Consider the following 19,106-nt stretch of genomic DNA (forward strand, 5'->3'; position numbering starts at 1 on the left):
AAAAGTCTATGATTCTTGAATGTGTTCTTGCCTCCTGATTTAAAAAAATGTATATGTTCATGTTTTTGACTATAAAATGTATATGCCGCCCCACTATATCAATAGTGGGGGAGAAATGTCTACGAATAGGGATTGCCGCTTTTGCTTTATCATCCTAGGAGAGATGAAACCATGGAGGCTGACCAAGGAGAACGACCCAGGGACTGGGAGCAAAGATCCGAGGGGCCCAGAGTACTGCCCAATATTCCCATCACGACTAGCGAGGAGAACCGATCGATCCAACTGGAGGGAGGAAAAGATGCTGAACTGTGCCATCTACGGAATTGAAAGAAGACGATGCGGACATACCAGCGCATGGATCAAAACATCCTTTGCACCCGACTCCCCCTCGACTCGAAATCAAAGGGCAGTCGGGCGGGGGGGCTTGTCAAGGGTTTTGACCCATGTTGAATTATTATGCGACAACAAAAACTGAATCAATAGACTGTGTAGATATGGAGATGAGCTGTCACCGCCCATCATTCTATCTCAAAACAAAACTAAATCAATAGATTGGGTAGATGTGGGGATTGCGCTGTCGCCGCCCGTCATTCTATCCCAGAACCAGGAGAACCACGCAGTTTTGCGCACACCAAAATGGTTGCCTAACCTGCCACCCACCAGTGCAAGCGTGATGGACCGGAAGCGCCAGGGGTGAAAGGTGGTGCCAAAGGAAAAGCAGTGCCTGTTAGATCAAAAGCGCCTTGAAATCACTGCTGTTTCTCTGAAGTGCAAGCTCAAAATGTCCATTTCAATTTGTTCAAAATTCGTTTTTATTGATGTCAACAAGTTGCTAAAATCAGGGGCACAAGACCACTCTAAAGATTCAACCTTCTTGAGGGGGGTTCCACATCACCACTCTACTGTAAGGATGCCCATCAAAACAATGGCAGCAAGGATTAGAGCTGTCAAGCAAAATCCTCCTGTCAAATTCAAGACACCTCCTAAAAAAATGGGTGCAGTACCAGCTTTGGACACAAGCCGGCACTAGCGGTCTAAACTCTGACAGTAGAACTGTACTTCAGTAGTTGCCAGCCTCCTGAGGCAGCTGGAAACTTCAAAACCTTTTTGGTTAATTAAAAAGTTAAACACCTGCTGTTCCCTGAAGACAGGCTGATTCAATTAACATTGCAAGAGGCTGGGAAACCTTCTCACCTCAGAACTACACACAAGAAGCCAGGAGATCACATGGAGATGCTAACCAAATGCAGAGTGGCCCCCTGGCCTGCTGACCTCATCCGACACAATAGACTCTTGCAATTGAACGGGGTATGTTAATTTGGGTGTGGACTGTAAACAGAGCTCTGTCTGGCAGAAGAGACATGTCATCCCTGACTCCCAAGTTTCTGGGTGCGGACCCAAACACTGAAGTGAATTGAATTGAACGCAAATATATGTTTTATAAAAACACTGATAACTAATTGTAACCACATGACAGGTATGTACAATTTGGAGATCCTTAAAATGGAAATTGTACCTACAATTTGAGTCTAAACTCAATTCCGTACGATTTTCTGAGGCAAAACCCCATGAATTATGGAGATTGCAGACACAGGGTTCACGCTAGAAAAATGAAAATTTACTGGAATATGGGTAGAAAGGCAGTGTACATGTGTGCCATTTTTGGTAAACGTCCGATATTGGTAAATCAACTAAAAATGAAAATAAGTTGTCATTTTTTAATGCAAGCTCTTAGGAAGATCAGAGTTTAACAAGCATGGACCATAAATAATCTGTAATATGTACATGTAATGTCAAACAACTGTGTATCTGAGAAATATGTGTAGTTATGAAAAATGATTTCTAAGGTAAAAGCAAAGGGGCGTTTCTTCAATAGATCGTAAATGGCTGACATCACTCTGACACACTATCCTTTCTCAAATCAGGGACCAAAGAATCCTTTGACCTATCAAATCTTGACAGGGTTGAACATGCAGAATTAGCCGACCCACCCATTTTCAAAACACATAAAAAGAGCCACTGGAAGCCAGGTAGGGACTTTTCAATTTCCATTTCCTTGCAGAGCACGCTGACAGACGACTTCACATCCAGAGACTCCAGACTTCATATCCATCAATCTCCAGAGACAAGAACTTTTGCCAGAACCGGTAGCAGACCCAGAAGGCAGAATTATCCAGAGATCCAGACTTCAAATCCATCAATCTCCAGAGACTGGTGCCTGACAGACCCAGAGAGCAGAGCTGACCCAGATCGCTGTGACTTCGGAACCACCCGCCAGAAGTCCAGTCCAACCTGTTGACCAGATCCATAATGAGGCCCAGTCCTTCCAAAATTAGGAGCGAGTATCCTTAGGACTGTGCAAAAACCCAATCTCTTAGTTTAAAATAATCTAATTCAAACTATTTTAACCTATTAGAACTGCATCATCAGAAATCGTGTCCATCCTGTTGATTCAAAACCTTCCAAAGCGCATCTGTCATTCTGAAACTGTAATTTCAATTCTGAAAATCTACCTCCACTAAATCGTCCGTATCTCTTGAACCGTTGGTGCTAGGAGCGAGTTTTAACTGTCATTTTTAAAGCTAAGATTCTAAGCTTTCCAACGAACCTAAAACCGACTTGCTACTCCTTATAGTTTTTCCGTAGTCGCGCTCGACTCACTCAGAAAAATTGCCGCGATTTGCGATTTGGCTCAATTTCTTCACTTGTCAAAATAGCAGCGTCTTGCTTTCCTTTGCTGAAATTCGTTTGCCACCTGATAATCATTCATAGAGCATTGCTAAAGTGATCCTGAACTCATACAAAGTAGCTGTCACCCACCCTGAACCTCTAGAGGGAATTAAAAGCAATTTGAGTATATTTTTCACTTCATTGCCACCACATTTAAAAGGATTTTGCCTGTGTTTAAAATCATACCTGTTTTCCTCTAAGCTCGCTGGGGGAACTGGAACTTTGTATTGCATTTGTGTGTATTTCTGAGAATTGTGCGTGTTACTTCCATCTCCTTACATTGCATGGGGGGGGGGTGAATTGTCAAAGAAAAAGTGGTCACATTATCTTTTGCTGAAATCATATCAAGTTTATTTCTGTACTGCCTTTTATTCATCTTTGCATCTCCTTGAAACCATAAAGCATTCTATGATACCTTATTCCCCTGTTCCTAGTCATAAGTCACCAGAACTGTGCTATTGTAGGATTACCTATTGCTGATTACTGCTCATATTCACAAGTGTGATATCAAATATTAATTTATTATAAAAGTGCGATATATATATATATATATATATATTGTTTAATTCTCAAATAAACCTTTTAAATTTGCAAAACAAATTTACTTCTTGGCTCAGTGGGGTCAGGGGGATTCTAAGTTCTAAGAGAGGGGTGTGATATAATGGTGGTCATCCAGAGTACACAAACTGGACATAAAAATATATAAGTAAGGGCTTCCCTTGGGCATCCCAGACCAGGCACTGACTTAGTGGGATTGCTTGATTGGAGTCATTAACATCATTAAGTGCAGTCGGGCACTCTGCGCAACACTATATGCATAGTGTGTGATGGGCCAATGCAAGGAAATACATAGGGGGCGGAACATGCATATACCCCATTCCCTACGCAGAACGAGGAAGCGCAACGACTTACATGGGTCTATTGAGGGATGGTATACACAAAATAATTACACGCCCAGCAATGTGCAAACACAACTGTATTCATGAATCTGACTGCACACCATCACGTCGAGTGAAGAAGCTCACAAAGCTTCCCGATCTTACTGCCACATGAAAGGACCCTCAAATTACCAATCACTTTGGAACAAACAAGCAAAGGTAAGGTGGGATCAGGAATTTAGTGGTGCATGCATGCAGTTGAGGTGCCGATTGCGGTTAGGGGAGTTTGTCTGCAGTTTAGCGGGGTGCAGCCTTGATTTACAGTGGTTTGCATGCAGATTTACCAGGGTGTGGCATCACTTACGAGAAATGGTGCACATATTGTGGGATGCAGTTAGGAGTTACAGGTGACTGCACACAATGTCACCGGGGTGCTGCCTTGATTGCGGGGGAATGGGTCCCAGTATTCCTGGCTTGCATGATGCTGTGGATGAGGACTGCGCAAAGGTAGGCATATGTGGCTGGATTTGCTTTGCGTGGGGCGTGTTGTGGGGCATTCCATGGGCATATCGAATATCTTTGCGCATTGGGTTATTTTGCTCCTCAGATTCAATGAATAGGCGCAGCAGGAGACACAAAGTCGATTTTGGCACAGGGCGATCTGCAGGATTTTTGTGCATTTTCTAAATCAGGTGCTTGGTGTTCTACATGAGTGACAAAATAACAGAAAATAATGCTCAGTCTCATCTACATCCACATAGAAATGGCTTTTTTTTATAAGCCACTACTGCAGTTTGAAGTGTAAGTTTGGAGAGGGAGTATTTCAAGTCTTAATCACATGAGTAGATTTCTTTCATTAACCTACAACAAATCAAGAACATTTTCAAAACCCTGCATAGATTTCATCACTAAATAATCACTTATGAATTGAGTACCTGCACCTTGTTCCACGGCCATATGAAATGCAATGGTAAAAGGGAAATGGCATTAAGGCGAGAACCAGCTGCGCATATCAAAGAATTCAAGGATTATGAGTACACAAGTAGATGCACTGAGTCTGCTGCGGGTGGTCGTGTAGAAACGGACCCTCTGCCCCAGGAGTCCTAAGTAACAGTAAATTCAGCAAGTACACTGCCACACTGCACAGAGAAAAAATGATCAGATAAACACATTTTTCACCTGCAGAAGGACAGCTTTTAATCTGCAAAGCACAGCCGACACGTGTTTCGACCTCACAGTCTTTTTCTACGCTCACACGAAATCTGTAAGTCTTAATTAAAAGTCGAAGAGGCACATAAAAGCTGCAAAACACACTCATTGGCCCAGCAGTCTGGTGAACAAAAATATAGAAAAGCTACAATACATCACCCATTCAGATCTAGTGCACATCATCCATAAGAAATGTCCATTACTTCTCAGCATCTTTTATCATGCTCCTATTACCCAAGTCATAACAACAAGGATTGTAACATAGTACAGACAATCAGATTATTGTTAACATAGTTCTAATATACCTTACCCAAGGCATATCACCTGCACCAGAGGTTGCCAGAAGTTCGTTTAGAACTTGATAATATGGTAGCAAGTTCACACAATTGCAGATTCTAGTCCAGTAGAATAAGGGTTTTGTTTAATGAGGAAATTGATCCCTAACTTCAGAAAATAACTCAAGACCCACCTCGTCAAGGAATCTCTACATCTCAACACCTGGCCAACACATTGCCCCTCACACCACCTGATTCACTAGAGACTGCCAGCCCCTCTCCTCCCTGCCACCCGCTGCAGCTGTACCGCTCCTCTGAGCCCCTCTGTAGCCCAACCCCCGCTGTATATCTGTTCTGTTGTTACCACTGAAAAGTGCTCCATTATCCATCTCTACTGTTGTATACCTCTGCAAAGCATTCTGTTGATTCTTGAAGCTACGATGGTAATCAATAAATAATAATAATAATAATAATAATAATAATAATAATAATAATAATAATAATAATAATAATGTCCCTAGTTCCATCCTTGTTGGCACTGGGAGTGAAGTTGATGGGACACCTAACATTTTCTTTAGACTTGTATTTTCTTTCATTTTCAATGCATTTACCCTACAGTGTCCCCAAAGTACTGCATCGTGAATCTAAGGCCTAGGTAATCCAAACCTTAGATTATTTAGTAATGTCAAACAATGTCACTATTGGAAAAAACATAAAATTACACCCTAAAGTAAAGGATCCTGACAAAATAGGAAATTATTTGGCATATCAATTACTCAAGACTGGGAGAAGACATTGATAAGGAAAACCTCCTGGGAAAAATACAAAATAACAGCATTAGCACAATTGAATCCTCATGCTTAATATGAACTTTATACTCTTCAGTGAACCATTTCATGCTCCTGATCTTGATTAAATTGCTGCTCTAAAAGCCAATCCAAACCTTGGCATATTAGATCAATATTTTCAAGATTCAGAAAATCCCCCTTATCTGAACAAGATTATGCACGGTAAGAAAAACATTGAGGCCTAGTGGAATTTCAGAAAATGTTGAAGATCCAAGATGGACTGTTAGTTAGCAGACCTAATCTGTTTGCAATCAGTGGGTAGCACCTACCGCAATCAGAGGCATAATGTCCTATCAAAAACATGATTCCGCAGCGGCAATATGGGAATTAAAAAAAGACTGAGATGCTACATAACGTTACTTTTTGGCCAAATATGGATCAAGACCTACATATATATTTAAATCTGTGTCTGCCAAGTGCTCAGTTCCTACAGTGTTATTTCACTCAGCGGGTTCCCTACAAAAGAGAGGAATTACATTACAATGGTCTGACCTATAAATCAATTCCATTGGACCAGTGAATCGTTCAGCCTGCTGCAACAAATATATATGTTATCCATGACTTGCCTATTTAGCAAATGGATTGATCATCTGCCCAACTTATGCAAAGAGAGTTTGTTTGTGCAGCCATATGGGCAAAAACCATGTGTTGCTATGGCCTATTCTTTATTAACTTGTCAGTATTATGGAGACATTCACAACACAGTCTGTTGTCCTTGTTACATGCAACTTAAAAATGGTTAATTTAGCTAAACTCTATATAAATGTAAGATGTGTTTTTCCAAGGTTCACCTCTCAAGACAACGAGTGCAGTGGTCAGCTTTTTTTAAAACATAGCTTCCCAGTAATCACTAACTAACCCATTAACAGAGATGCAATTTGATCTCATCCATTATTTGAGGTATGAAGACTTTTTTTTTCTGTTCAGGATATATTTCTGTTAATTTTAAAACTCCAAGTAAACATGAAAGTTACAGTTATTTAAAACCAAGTGCATTTAAAATTATAAAATTATGAAAAACATTATTGGTGCTAACTTTTGAACTCTTTGCTCGATTTGAAAACCAAGACTAGATTTGAATTCAGCAAAGTGCCCCCAATCGCAAAGATATACAATAATATGTTAATGTATATAAATTATTCATTCATTAATATATTTTAATCACTCTGTTATGGTTGTATATACAGTAAAATGAACGATAACTCTAAATTCTCTGAATTCATAATTGTATTGCGATCTCGGATATATAGGCCAGATGGTGCAAATCAATACAAGAATTTATGAGGGAAGGGCATATTTCAACCCAAATCCGATCCTACGTCTTGTTGGAAGGGCTAACACATAATTAAATATATCCCCTTTTGACATCACAAAATACATTGGGACAATCAAAGTTAAGAGTACTATTCTGGTGTGTGTGAATAACTAAAAGAACCTATCACTTGCTCCATCCATTCTGAAATTGGTGTTATGTTATGTTATACTGTGTTATATGGCATTGCATAGCACATACTGCCACTAGTATGACCTAGAACTACTGTGGAGATGAACGCCCTTCAGTGCACCATGGTCTGAGGTGTGAGATGTAAAGGAAGGATTTGAAAATACGTGTGTGCATTCTTAGCCAGCACAAAGGTAGTTACATGTAGCTAGGTACCACATAGCACCACATTGGAATCAGATGAGAGGATGGGGGCTGTGGCAAGCTGTCAGGAAAGTAGGCTAGTCAAGGAGACTGATTAGGTGCAAAGCCGGATGCATTTTTTCATGAACTCATCTGCATTCTATTGGGAGTGTTGAGGAGTGATTAGGCAGATGAAGTCAAGCAATGATTGCTGCAGACGTAAGTGGGTGTGTGGCTGTGAGACGGGAGGGATGCAGCTGTGTTCCATTGTTTTGGAGTGCTAGACTTAATAGTGAATCAAGGCTAACATCTAGTTAAAACTAGGCCTGACTGGAATCCTTTCTGTGCAGCTAGGTACCATCTTGTCGACTCATCATGTGCCCCACATTCATGCCTGTGAGGAATAGTTCACCCAGCAGTTTGACTATGACAATCAGGATGCAGAAGGGAAAAGCCAGGTTTTGAAAGCCGTCAGGAAGGTGAGGTTATTCTCTATGTGGAGGATGGTAAATGGAATCGAGTTCCAGATGTGGGTGCTTGGACAGAGAAGGATTAGACTGCTATTCTGGATTAGTTTGCCACTGGAATGATTAGAAGGAGTGCTATGTCTGATCTCAGGTTTCTGTGTGAGTTTATGTTGTAGATATTCTAGTCCTGTGTTGTGGAGGGCTCAGTGGATGATGCACATTGCCTTGAAGGTGGATCAATGCTTCATCGGCAGCCAGTGAAGGACACAGAGAGCAGGTGTGTTGTGTTCTCGGGGCATACGGCAAGAAGGAGCCTTGCTTCAGTGTTTTTAATCCATTGGAGTTTTCTTAGTTGTGATGTAGGAGATCACAGCTTTAGGGCATTAGCATAGTCTGGTCATGAGAGGACAATAGTAATGATCACAGCAAATCTGTGTGGGAAGGTCAAGTAGAGAAAGATGCATTGAGAATGCGCATGTGTAGGTAGCTGCTTTTTATCACTGAATTTATGTGATTTGATAGTGTCAGGTCTGAGTCCATAATGCATCAATGGTGGGCGATAGGGCGGGGAGTTGAAGTGAAAGGAGGCATGTGTTTTATTTATGATCTATTGCAGGGGAAGGAGGTTGTCTACTTCAGAGATGTTACCCTGATGCCCAGAGAGTGGAGCCTGTCCCTGAGGAATGTCTGGTCATAGAAATGCTGCCGAGAGGGCAAGTAGATTTAGTGCGGCACAACCATCTGAGTCTGAGTGTCTTCTAAGATTATCCCAGATGGAGACTTAAAATTATTTAGTTCCTCTTAGGGGTCAGAAGGTGTATTGGGCGGGGTTGAGGAGTTGGTTGGATTCTGTGAAATAGTATAGTTGAGAGTAGGCTGTTCAGCCGATTAGTTTATCTATGATTGGTTGTTTGAAATGAGTCTGTATTTGGTTGGCACAATGGGGTCGAGTGAGGGTTTTTTGAGCTGGGACTTAATGTACGAGGTCTTGAATTCTGCTGAAAAGGTGCCAGAAGTGAGAGATTTGTTAACAATAGATCTTGCATTGTTGCTGGCACATGTTGAAGACATGATCTAATTTAGTAATGTAGAGGGGCTGGGGCCTCCAGGGGATCCCTAGGGACTGTTTATTTATCTATTTGCAATTCTTCAAGTGTCTCTGGGTGCTGTTAGGTGGATCAATGCCTGATTGGCAGCCAGTGAAGAGCACAGAGGGTGGGGGGGTGATGTTTTCTCTGGTGCATAGAGCAAGAAGGAGCCTCTCTTCAGTGTTTTTAACCGGATCACAGCTGTAGGACATTAGCATAGTCTAATTGTGAGAGGAAAATTAAGATGATCACAGCAAATCTGTGTGAGAAGGTCAGGTAGGGAAAGATGCATTGTGAATGCACATGTGTAGGTAGAGGCTTTTTATAACTGAATTGACGTGATTTGATAGTGTCAGCTCTGAGTCCAGAATGCATCCACGTTTCTTTTTACTGTGTTGGGGGATGGTGGTGGGCCTTGTGAGATCAGACACGGGGTGGGTTGGGGAAGAGGCCACTCTTCACACAGAGTATGCTCTCAGTTTTTCCTGGGTTAAGAAGGAGGTGGATTGCATTCATACAGTGTTCCTATTCTGAGGGGCATGATGTGAGATCGGGTGAGGTAGATGAAGGGCCTGTTGGGATGTTGAATACTATTTGGATTTTGTCTGCATAGTTATAGCAAGATAGGCTGTAGGATTGGAGGAGTCTGGGGAGGGGCTTAGGTAGAGATTAAAGAGCATTGGAGAGAGAGAGGCACCCCGTGGATTTCATGGGCGACAGGGCGGGGAGTTCGAAGTGAAAGGAGGCATATGTTTTATTTGGGATCTATTGCAGAGGAAGGTGGTTATCTACTTCAGAGATGTTACCCTGATGCCCATAGAGTGGAGTCTGTCCCTCAGTGAGGGGTGGTCATCGAAGGCTGCCGAGAGGTTGTGTAGAATTAGTGTGGTACAGCCATCTGAGTCTATGTGTCTTCTAAGATTATCCCAGATGGATACTAGAACTTATTCAGTTCCTCTTAGGGGTCTGAAGATGTATTGGGCAGGGTCGAGGAGTTGGTTGGATTCTGTGAAATAGCAAAGTTGAGATTAGCCTGTTCAGCCAATTAGTTTATCTATGATTGGTTGTTAGAGATGCATCTGTAGTTGGTTGGCACAAGGGGGTCGAGTGAGTGCATTTTGAGCTGTGACTTAATGTACAAGATCTTGAATTCTGCTGGGAAGGTGCCAGAAGTGAGAGATGTGTTAACAATAGATATCGTATTGTTGCTGGCATATGTTGAAGACAGGATTTATTTTAGAAGTGTAGGGGGGCAGGGGCCTCCAGGGGATCCTTAGGGGCTGTTTTTTTTCATTTGTAATTATTCAAGTGCCACACACTTGTATGCCTCAGGGCGCTGTTAGATAGTAGTTTTAGAAAATCCAGGTAGGAGAGAGGAGAGAAGGAAGAGAAGATGGAGAGGTTGAAGATAGCTCTGATGTCCAGGTCATGGTCACCAGGGAGGGTTGGTGAGCATTGCTAATTTAGTGGCTGTGGTGATATTTCTTTCTAGGGTTATGTTGTGGAAGTTGTCTGAGAGGGAGTCACAGAGAGTTCAGGTATGGGCGGTGAGGAAGCAGTGCATGCTGCAGCATTGGATTCAGAGATGAGCTCTTGGAGATCCCTATACGCATTTGGAGCATTGGTGATATTATTCCAGCAATAGGATGTTTATGCCTTGTGTATTTCTGCCGGGTAAGATTTAAGTTGGCGGGTATAGGCTATTCTATTGGGCAGCAAAGGATCTGCCGGCCATCTATGTTCTAGGGTGTGGTCCTGGGATTTGAGAGTTTTGAGAGTCATGATGAACCATCCAGGGGAGTGGCCTTGCCGGCTAGAGAACAATCTGACAGGGTTGAGTAGGCTGAGTGCTTCTGAGAGACAGAGAGCAAAGTGGCAGAGAGAGATCTGACCTGATTGGAGTTGTAAGGAGGTCAGTGAGGAAAGAGAATCTGCGAGGTCAGAGTTACTTTGACTTTCTTCTAAAGAGGGGAGAGGGTGTGTGAAATGTTGCTGCATGTGTGGAGTTTATTGGGTCTTTAAAGTTATTCACACAAGAAGTGGGGAAAGCAGTAGAAGAAGAAGGGAGCAGAGCTGATTGGGGTTTCACTTGATATAGCTGAAGGAAATCCACATTAAGAAGACATTTTCCAAAGGGCACTGAATGCAGAAACAATTAGGAGCAGGCAGGCAGCCAGAAAGTGAGAGCTTACCTGGTGGAGTTGCCTGGAGCTGTTGATGTCCTTACCTGTCTTGGACAATGGCAAGTATTTTGGGGGGAACACTGTTTTCAAGTTATGTCACTAAATGGTGACATGATTTGTAAAAATAATCTTTGTAGGGGTTGAATTCTCCAGCATTTAAATTTAGTGTACCACCTTTATTTCTTGATTTATTGTTTTAAATTAAACAGAATATTCAAATTAAAATAGCCCCTTCTTTGTACCCGATTTTGCGGTGGGATTGTCATGGTGGGATATGTTAAACAAGGGACATTTCTCCATAATAGAACACATTGTTAGATATTCAGATATATTCTATTTTTTAGAATCCTAACAATTCAATGGGATTTCGTCCCTTCTTGTCTCCCCAGCAATAGGTAAGGTGCAGGGAGAAATGCAGTACAGGATCTTTACAAATCCTAGCTGCATCTAATAGCCCCAGGTAAAGACATGACCATGTGCATATTTTGTTTTAAATGTCCACCCATGAAATAACTGATATAGTGTTGAAAATGCAATTCCAGTGCCAGGCCGTTCAAGTCACACCACTGCAAATTTACACCCTCTACCCATCCACCTGACTGCAGATCTAAGGGAACGTTTGGACAGCTGTTAGTTTAAGTTTCCTAAGATAGGAAACACAGTTGTGTCAATCTGTTTGTATCGATAGCTGATGGAAATGTTCAATTTAATATTCTCACTTTTATATCTAAGGCTAGCACGAGATCCAAATGTTGACAGGAATATTTGTTCAATCGTAGCTTAAGCACCAATTCTTCTTCTATCATTATCACACATAAATACACAGGCACACAGGTAGAGAAATGTTAAGCCAATCTGCCTAAAGGTGAGTGAATAGAAAAATCTAATATAGCCAGATCAGATTGACTATGGCAGAATTCAACAATTTTCCACATTGAATCTTGAAAGTCGTTGCTTTAGGATTATTGTTCTGATCTACAAATGTGTATCTTGTTGACAATGGATGCATATATGTGTAGCTTTTTGTAAAACTAGAGACTAAGTTTTAGTTTGGACTTTACAAATAATCTCTTACTTTATATCTACAGTGTTGAGCCCATTCCCTAAGGCCTACCTTTGTTTCTTTATAGAATAGAAGTTTAACTATTTCAGTAAAGAATATCCACGAATGGTAGTTGTTGATCTGAGAGCACAGGTTTAATAAGTTCAGTCAACACAATCCTCAATATTTTAAAATGACCCCACAGTGTGGAGAAGAGGTTACACATCCTTTAATTTGATCAGTGAGTTTATTCTCTGAATTGCTCTTGTTTAAACTGACAGTACCCTTGAAGTTGGATACAAAGGAGAATGAGTGGGGTATTATCATCTATTGTTTCCACTGATTTGCATTGAAGAATAGTTTAAATAACTTTGTATTCGATGAATGTATTGAAAATTTTCTGCACTGCAGCTTCCCCCCAGAAAGGACAGGATATATTTAGAGAAGGAAAATCTAGTCAAAGCTCACAGCAACTCCAAAATAGCGTAACAAGGGCAGCTACACCAGAACCTGCCCTCAAAATGCTGTGCTTTTCTCCAAGTGCTGCCAGCTCACCTTGCTGCAATACGAGAGAGTGTGATTGGTGAGAATTTCAGACCTGAAAGCTGGACAAGGAGCTGCAATAATATTCAATTTGCATCATAAGATAGGAGCTTGAAGGCTTGCCAGATTAAACAGCTGCATTGGTTATATTGGAAACCAGACTGGATGTATAAACAGAACCTAAGGGACAGTGTTACATGTTGAAGTGTCAGAAAGATCAAGGTACACTGACTCACTTAAAATGGTCATGCCCAAGGACCACCAAGAAAATTAAATTAATATTGGAAAGTAAAGTGCCAATGAAAGACTCCTTGTTTGTTCTAGGGGATGACAAACCAATATGTGTGTTGCTGAAAGCAAATAAAGCCTGGTTGTTCTGACAGTGCATGTTGGCAAAGAAAATCATTCTGTGTGCCTAAAATCCTGAAACTACCCGAGCATTGAGTGTTGGATCCAAGACCTACGGACTTTGTCAACTTTTGAAAGTGTATGCCAGCTCCTTTCTTCTGCCAGTAAAGGTACTCCAAGAGCCAAAAAATGCAATACACATGATACAAGAAAAATCAAAATGTATTGCAAACTGCCTAAGCAGGGAACTATCCAAAGACATTCAATTTGTAGTGTTGTGAGTACATTCTTATGATGAGATTTAAATAAAGCAAAAGATGTATTCACCGTGATTGGCTGGTGTGAGTACAATATACATGATTCCATTCAGTATGCACTTTCATTGGCCTATTCTAAACATGTGGTACAATGACAGATATGTAGGTTAGTTCATTGAATGTAGTCATTTTATTTCACACACATTATAATTGGGCAAAAGCTTTAGACACATGTATGGAGCTGAAGTACATTTATCATTGGTTGCTTCAGAAGACGTAAGAGTGGAGTGAAATGAGTTCAATTGTTAGAACCATTTATCTGCATGATTTCATCGTGGGACACATAAAATATAACCTATGAGTTACGTCCGGACTGCTCTGCGAGTTGGCACCAAAACACTATTCCTCACCATCAGGGTCTACGCTAGCAGTACATACTGCAACTTCGCTCTGTGAAAACTTTACTTGCATGCCGTTTCCTATTCCCATGAGTCATCTTGCCCTGTCTCTGACCTTACATGCAAGGCTTATCTGCTAGCAAACTTTGCTCATTTATACACGTGCAAATGTGTTAGTGCAGTACAAATAATCACACAATGGGCTTTTATTTTCTTAGTGCATTCAAGCAGTGTGTCTCAGATGTGAATTACTGCACTGACCTCAGGCTCCTGATTAATGCTATGGTATAAGCAATATTGTTCATGTGTGGTGTGGCTTCACAAGTTGTCTTTTATTAATGAGGCATTCATGTGGAAATGTCTGTGGTTTCACTACTTCTTAAAGAGGGCTGAACTATGAATAATGGTTTCTGCATAACAATTCATTCACAAAAGAGAGCGCTGCACATGCTGCTTAGTCCATAGCTGGCAGAGTTGTGTTGCATTCACTCATTCTATCTCTAAACATGCTTTTCCTTCTCTAGTTGTTCACCTCCTGCAAAGTGTAACCTTCAGTAAGTTTAAAGTTGCATTTTTTCTCTGGGACTAGGCTCTGGGAATTTCAGCAAACCTTATGTTTTTTGCTCAATCCGAGTACAATTGTCTTGTTCCTAAACCTCCTGAATCTGTATAATTTATTATGTTGCATTTTGTCTGACTCATTCCTGCAGGCTAAAACTCATGAGAACCACTTTCATTCTTCTAGCGCAAACTTATCAGTGTGCAGCTTTCAACTGCTGGCTGTGTGGCCTATTGAAATCTTGGAACTCCTCTGTCTTTCTGTGAAGTATAATATCCTGCTCTTTAAGAAAAGCTAACTTCATTCTGGTCTACGTATGCTTGCATTTAGCTACTACGTATGCTTGCATTTAGCTAAAATTAAATAAATGTTGATCTAATATAAACACTTTTTCTACATTTCTCAAACTGATGTAAACTGCTGCTATGCTAGGTTAAACACACACATATGCTTGCCTATATGAGATATGTTATAGCTGAATAAATATGTAGCTCTCATTTCTTGTTAAGCCTACGTGTAATGCCTTTCACTGAATGGGCTGTTTTTTTGTTTTTCTCTTTTCATCTGTGTCTGGGATTTCTGGAGGTTGTATTTCCAAGGAGGTTTAGAGTGCTGAATAGATGTACCCATATTTATATACTCCCTTATATTCCGCCCTTTTCATCCATTGAGGGATGAATGTTTCTCTAACTTCTCCTTCCTAGCTTTCATCTTCTTCATCTGGCCAGTCATAAACAAGTCTGGGTATCCATATTTTTACTACAGCTCTAAGATTCCCACCATACATGATATAATCCCAATGTGCACATTGCAAGTAGCTGTGGGGTCATTCTAGAGTGGTGTCGATGTAACATTCAAGGTAATCGATAGGGTCATTGGCTTGGAACAAATTGGCATTGTCAAGGTAACTGCGTGTGTTTGTGGGTTATATGATGCTGCATTTTTCTAGGTGTGGTTGCTCATCTGTTTGACAGCTTTCATCTTTCCAACAAGGAGTTGCATTACCTGTCATTCCTGCAAGGAAATTCGGTTTGTTTCCGTGGGACACACAGCAATTGATAAAGAACTGGTAGGTACACCAAAACAATGTAAAAAGGATGAGAATAGGGAGTGAAACCTTACAAAACATCTTCAGCCACTGGGGCATCCATAATGTAAGCAATGCTAGCCAGTCGTCTTCTTTGGCAATTCCCCCTTTGCTTTCCATTTCCATTGTCAATTGGGACATTTACTTGATGGCTACACTAAGTGTTATATTCTTGGTGTCATTGGGAGGATGTAAGTACAGCAACAGGTGTCGATTCTTCTGCAGACTCCTCCTTCCATCGCTGTCATCAAGTCCAAAACCATATGGTTTTGGAGTGCCACAAGCTGGAGTGCTCTGAGCTCCTCACGTACTGCATTCAATCCGTGCTCAGTTGCATTGGTTAGCTCCATCAAGTTCCACCTCATCAGTTGGGGCCACTTGGAATTGATGGCCACTTGTATTCCAGATGCAAGTAATGAGGTAAAAAAGACCTCAGTTTTGGTAAATAGACAAAATTGAGGCGGCATCTTCTCCAGTGCCTCATCGGCTTTCTTTGAGAAATATCCACTCTTTTTCTTTTAATTCACCCTAGGTTAGTCCAAGTGTCCTACCTCATTGGGGGCTGTTCAGGGAACTGGGATTCCCTCTTGGGCAATTGCACATTGTTTGCAGGGATAATCATTGCTGGCGCTTGCAGGGTAAGAAGGGAGCAGAGGACGCTCCAAGATGGTGGCAAATAATGATAGGCTTGGTTGCCACACTTCTAAAGGATGTTCATAAGTGTGGTGGTGCCTTCATCCAATGCTGGCATCTGGTAAGAATGGTTACAGTTCAAGTTGGTTCCAGAAACAGTGCAAGTTTGTCCCAGCAGGCATAGTGACTTTGCCTTTGACACAGAATTAAGATTGAGTGAGTTTCTGTACTTTAACAGGTTGTTCAGGTTGATGCAAACGTGTCAATCTGTTCACATGGGATGCCCATATGTTTCTAAAAATATTCATCTTTTTTTATTTCTGCTTCGGTAAATCCCATCAGGCCCTCAGCATTGAATACTGCTTGTCCCTTAATCCATTACTTGCTCCAAAATGTGGAATCTTCTATTACTATTACTAGCAATGGTTTTCAGTGACACTGTGTAATTTCTTGCTTTCCTAGTTTTTTACATTCTTCTGCTGATCTTTTCTCCATTCTAATATACACTGCCTGTCCCTGAAACTGGCCTGAATTATTGTAAGTTGCTAAATGTGCTAAGCACTGCGCCTCTCAAGTTGACACTTCCTGTGATAAGAATAGTATGGGGGTAACTACCACATGTGGGATTTATAACACATATAACATGACACATTTGCTTGAGTTCTGCTAAACTCTTTCATCAAATTATACCATGCATTTACCCCATCTGAGTGATGCACATTTAACGTTTCTCTTGATTCTGTACTTCCTTGTCTTCTATGTCTAAAAATACCATTATTCCTAAGTGCAACTATATTTTCTACTTGTGTATATTTGTTCTTAGCACCTCTATGCCCTACTCTCAATAGCTTTGATAGAAGGATACACAGAAGGGAGACAAATAAACAACATATCCCTATCAACATATTTCTATGACTATTTTCTTTAGCTTCTTGCATATCAACAGTAGAACTTCTTCTGCCATGGCAAAAAGGCCCCATTTTCGTCTTCTGTTGATTTTAAAAGTTACTTAGTGAGCTCAGCTTTCGTGGCTTGTTTTGATGCTGAAGACTGTTTTTCATCAGGGTTGAGGTGTTATGCTTGTACCTTTGCGCAAGTCGGTAAGATGTCTCCAGATCCGAGAATTCTTGAGCTCTGCTGCAGTTGGGGTCATTTCCTCCACTTCATGTGGACACAAAAATGTAGGTTTGTGCCACTTGCTAATGTGCTGCCTTGTGAAGACTTTGTAGCCTCATTGTAGTTGAAGAGGTACCTTGATCATGGTGACTTGTTGGTCCAGTGGGGCCCTTTTAATTGTTGTGCTGTTTGTCTGTAAAGAGATTAACTTCACACAGGTTACCATGCCACTGACATGGATATCAAATTAATATATATCACTGTACTGCTTTGGCTCCAAACAACTTTGGTTGGTGCTAGGAGGCACCCTTGTTTTTTTTCCTCTGGTGAGGCTCTTTCCTGAAATTCAATCATATGCTTTTTTGATAATGCACTGTATGCTTCTGGTAACCCTCTCTGTTGGGCTGTGGTAACATGTATTTTGATTTCTTCCAGAAAGGGCATATGATCTGCCTGTTTTGCAGGTGTGTCCACAGCTGCATTTCCATGTGAAAGTAAGTCTGTTCTTTGGAGTGCGCTGTGCAATTCACAATGGCTACGTAAACAGGGCCCTTTAGTGCTTCAATTAATCTTGCTAAAAGAACTGCATGCTGGACTGGGGCCCCATCTGCTCTTTCATATCCCTTCTCTTCCATTTTGATAAACCTGAGTGTACTGTAGAAGTCATGTATGAAAAATCAGTGTAGATTGTCACAATCTCATATGCTGGTATTTCTAATGCTTTGATGAGTGCAATTAGTTATACTGCTTGTGCTGAATAATGTGAGGGCAATCTATGGTGCATGATTATCTGAAATTCTTCCTCCTGGTCCTTCACATATTTCACTACTGCTGCACCTGTGTGTCTTTGTCCACGTTCCCCATCTAAGCTTGATGACTCATCTGGCTCTACTTCACATACTCCACAATCATAAAATGTGTCTTCTAGTCCTACTGGCTTGAAAATGTAAGCTGCTGTGTTAACTGTGTGACACCTCACTATGTTGATGGCTCGATTTTTCAGAATTACCTCATATCCACTTGCTCTTTGTCCAGTGAGTGAGGATTTTCTTTCTCTCAATTATAAAGAACACTACATGCTTAACGTACAACCTGAGTGGACATGCCATGAAAAATGTGGCAGATTTCTGTACTGCGAATACAGCTGCTGCTAATGCTTGTTCATGTGGAAAATGCCCTTGCATTACTGTGTTATTTGAGGCCACTATAAAATGCCAAATGTTTGTGTTTTTGTAATGATCTTTGTGTTAGTACTGCTGTCATGACTTGACCATTGGAATGTGAAAAGAAGAAAAACTGTGTCTTGTAATTTGGTGTTGCTAGTGCAGGTGCACTGCTGATTGCTACTTTGAGATCTTCAAAGCTGTCTGCCATTTCCTCTGTCCAAACAATTGGACCCTTGATCTTCTGGGCTTCCTTGAGTGCCTGCAATATGGGTCAAATGTGTAGAATAATCGAACATCCATGTACGGCAATAGTTTCACAATCCTAAGATCTGCTGCATCTCTCTGATTGTGTTTGGCTGTGGTGTGTTTCTGACAGTTGTATCTCTGGGCTTATCTTTCTTCCTGTTGCAGATATCATATGACCTCAGTATAACATTTCTTCTGTCCACCTTGTATCTTTTGTCTGCTAGTATTGTCAGAAGTTTTATTGTGTGCCTTCTGCACTGTTCTTCATGGTGTTGCACGCTAGTATGCCATCTACATATTGTAGTAGTGTTCTGTCCATGTTGAAGTTCCCTAACTCCATCTGCAGATCCCCGTTGAAGACACTGGGTGACTCAAAGTACCCCTGGGTTAACCTAGTGTGCTCGAATAG

At 41.2% G+C, this 19,106-nt stretch overlaps 1 protein-coding gene across 1 annotated transcript in view; it reads right to left on the bottom strand.

Moving 5' to 3' along the window:
- The window catches only part of LOC138526307 (parapinopsin-like), a 2,832,341-nt gene that overhangs the window by 604,642 nt on the left and 2,208,593 nt on the right, over window positions 1-19,106 (bottom strand). The window lies entirely within an intron of this gene.

The sequence above is a fragment of the Ambystoma mexicanum genome, chromosome 7p (genome assembly GCF_040938575.1).
Source record: "Ambystoma mexicanum isolate Mex_15411 chromosome 7p, UKY_AmexF1_1, whole genome shotgun sequence".
Taxonomy (NCBI): domain Eukaryota; kingdom Metazoa; phylum Chordata; class Amphibia; order Caudata; family Ambystomatidae; genus Ambystoma; species Ambystoma mexicanum.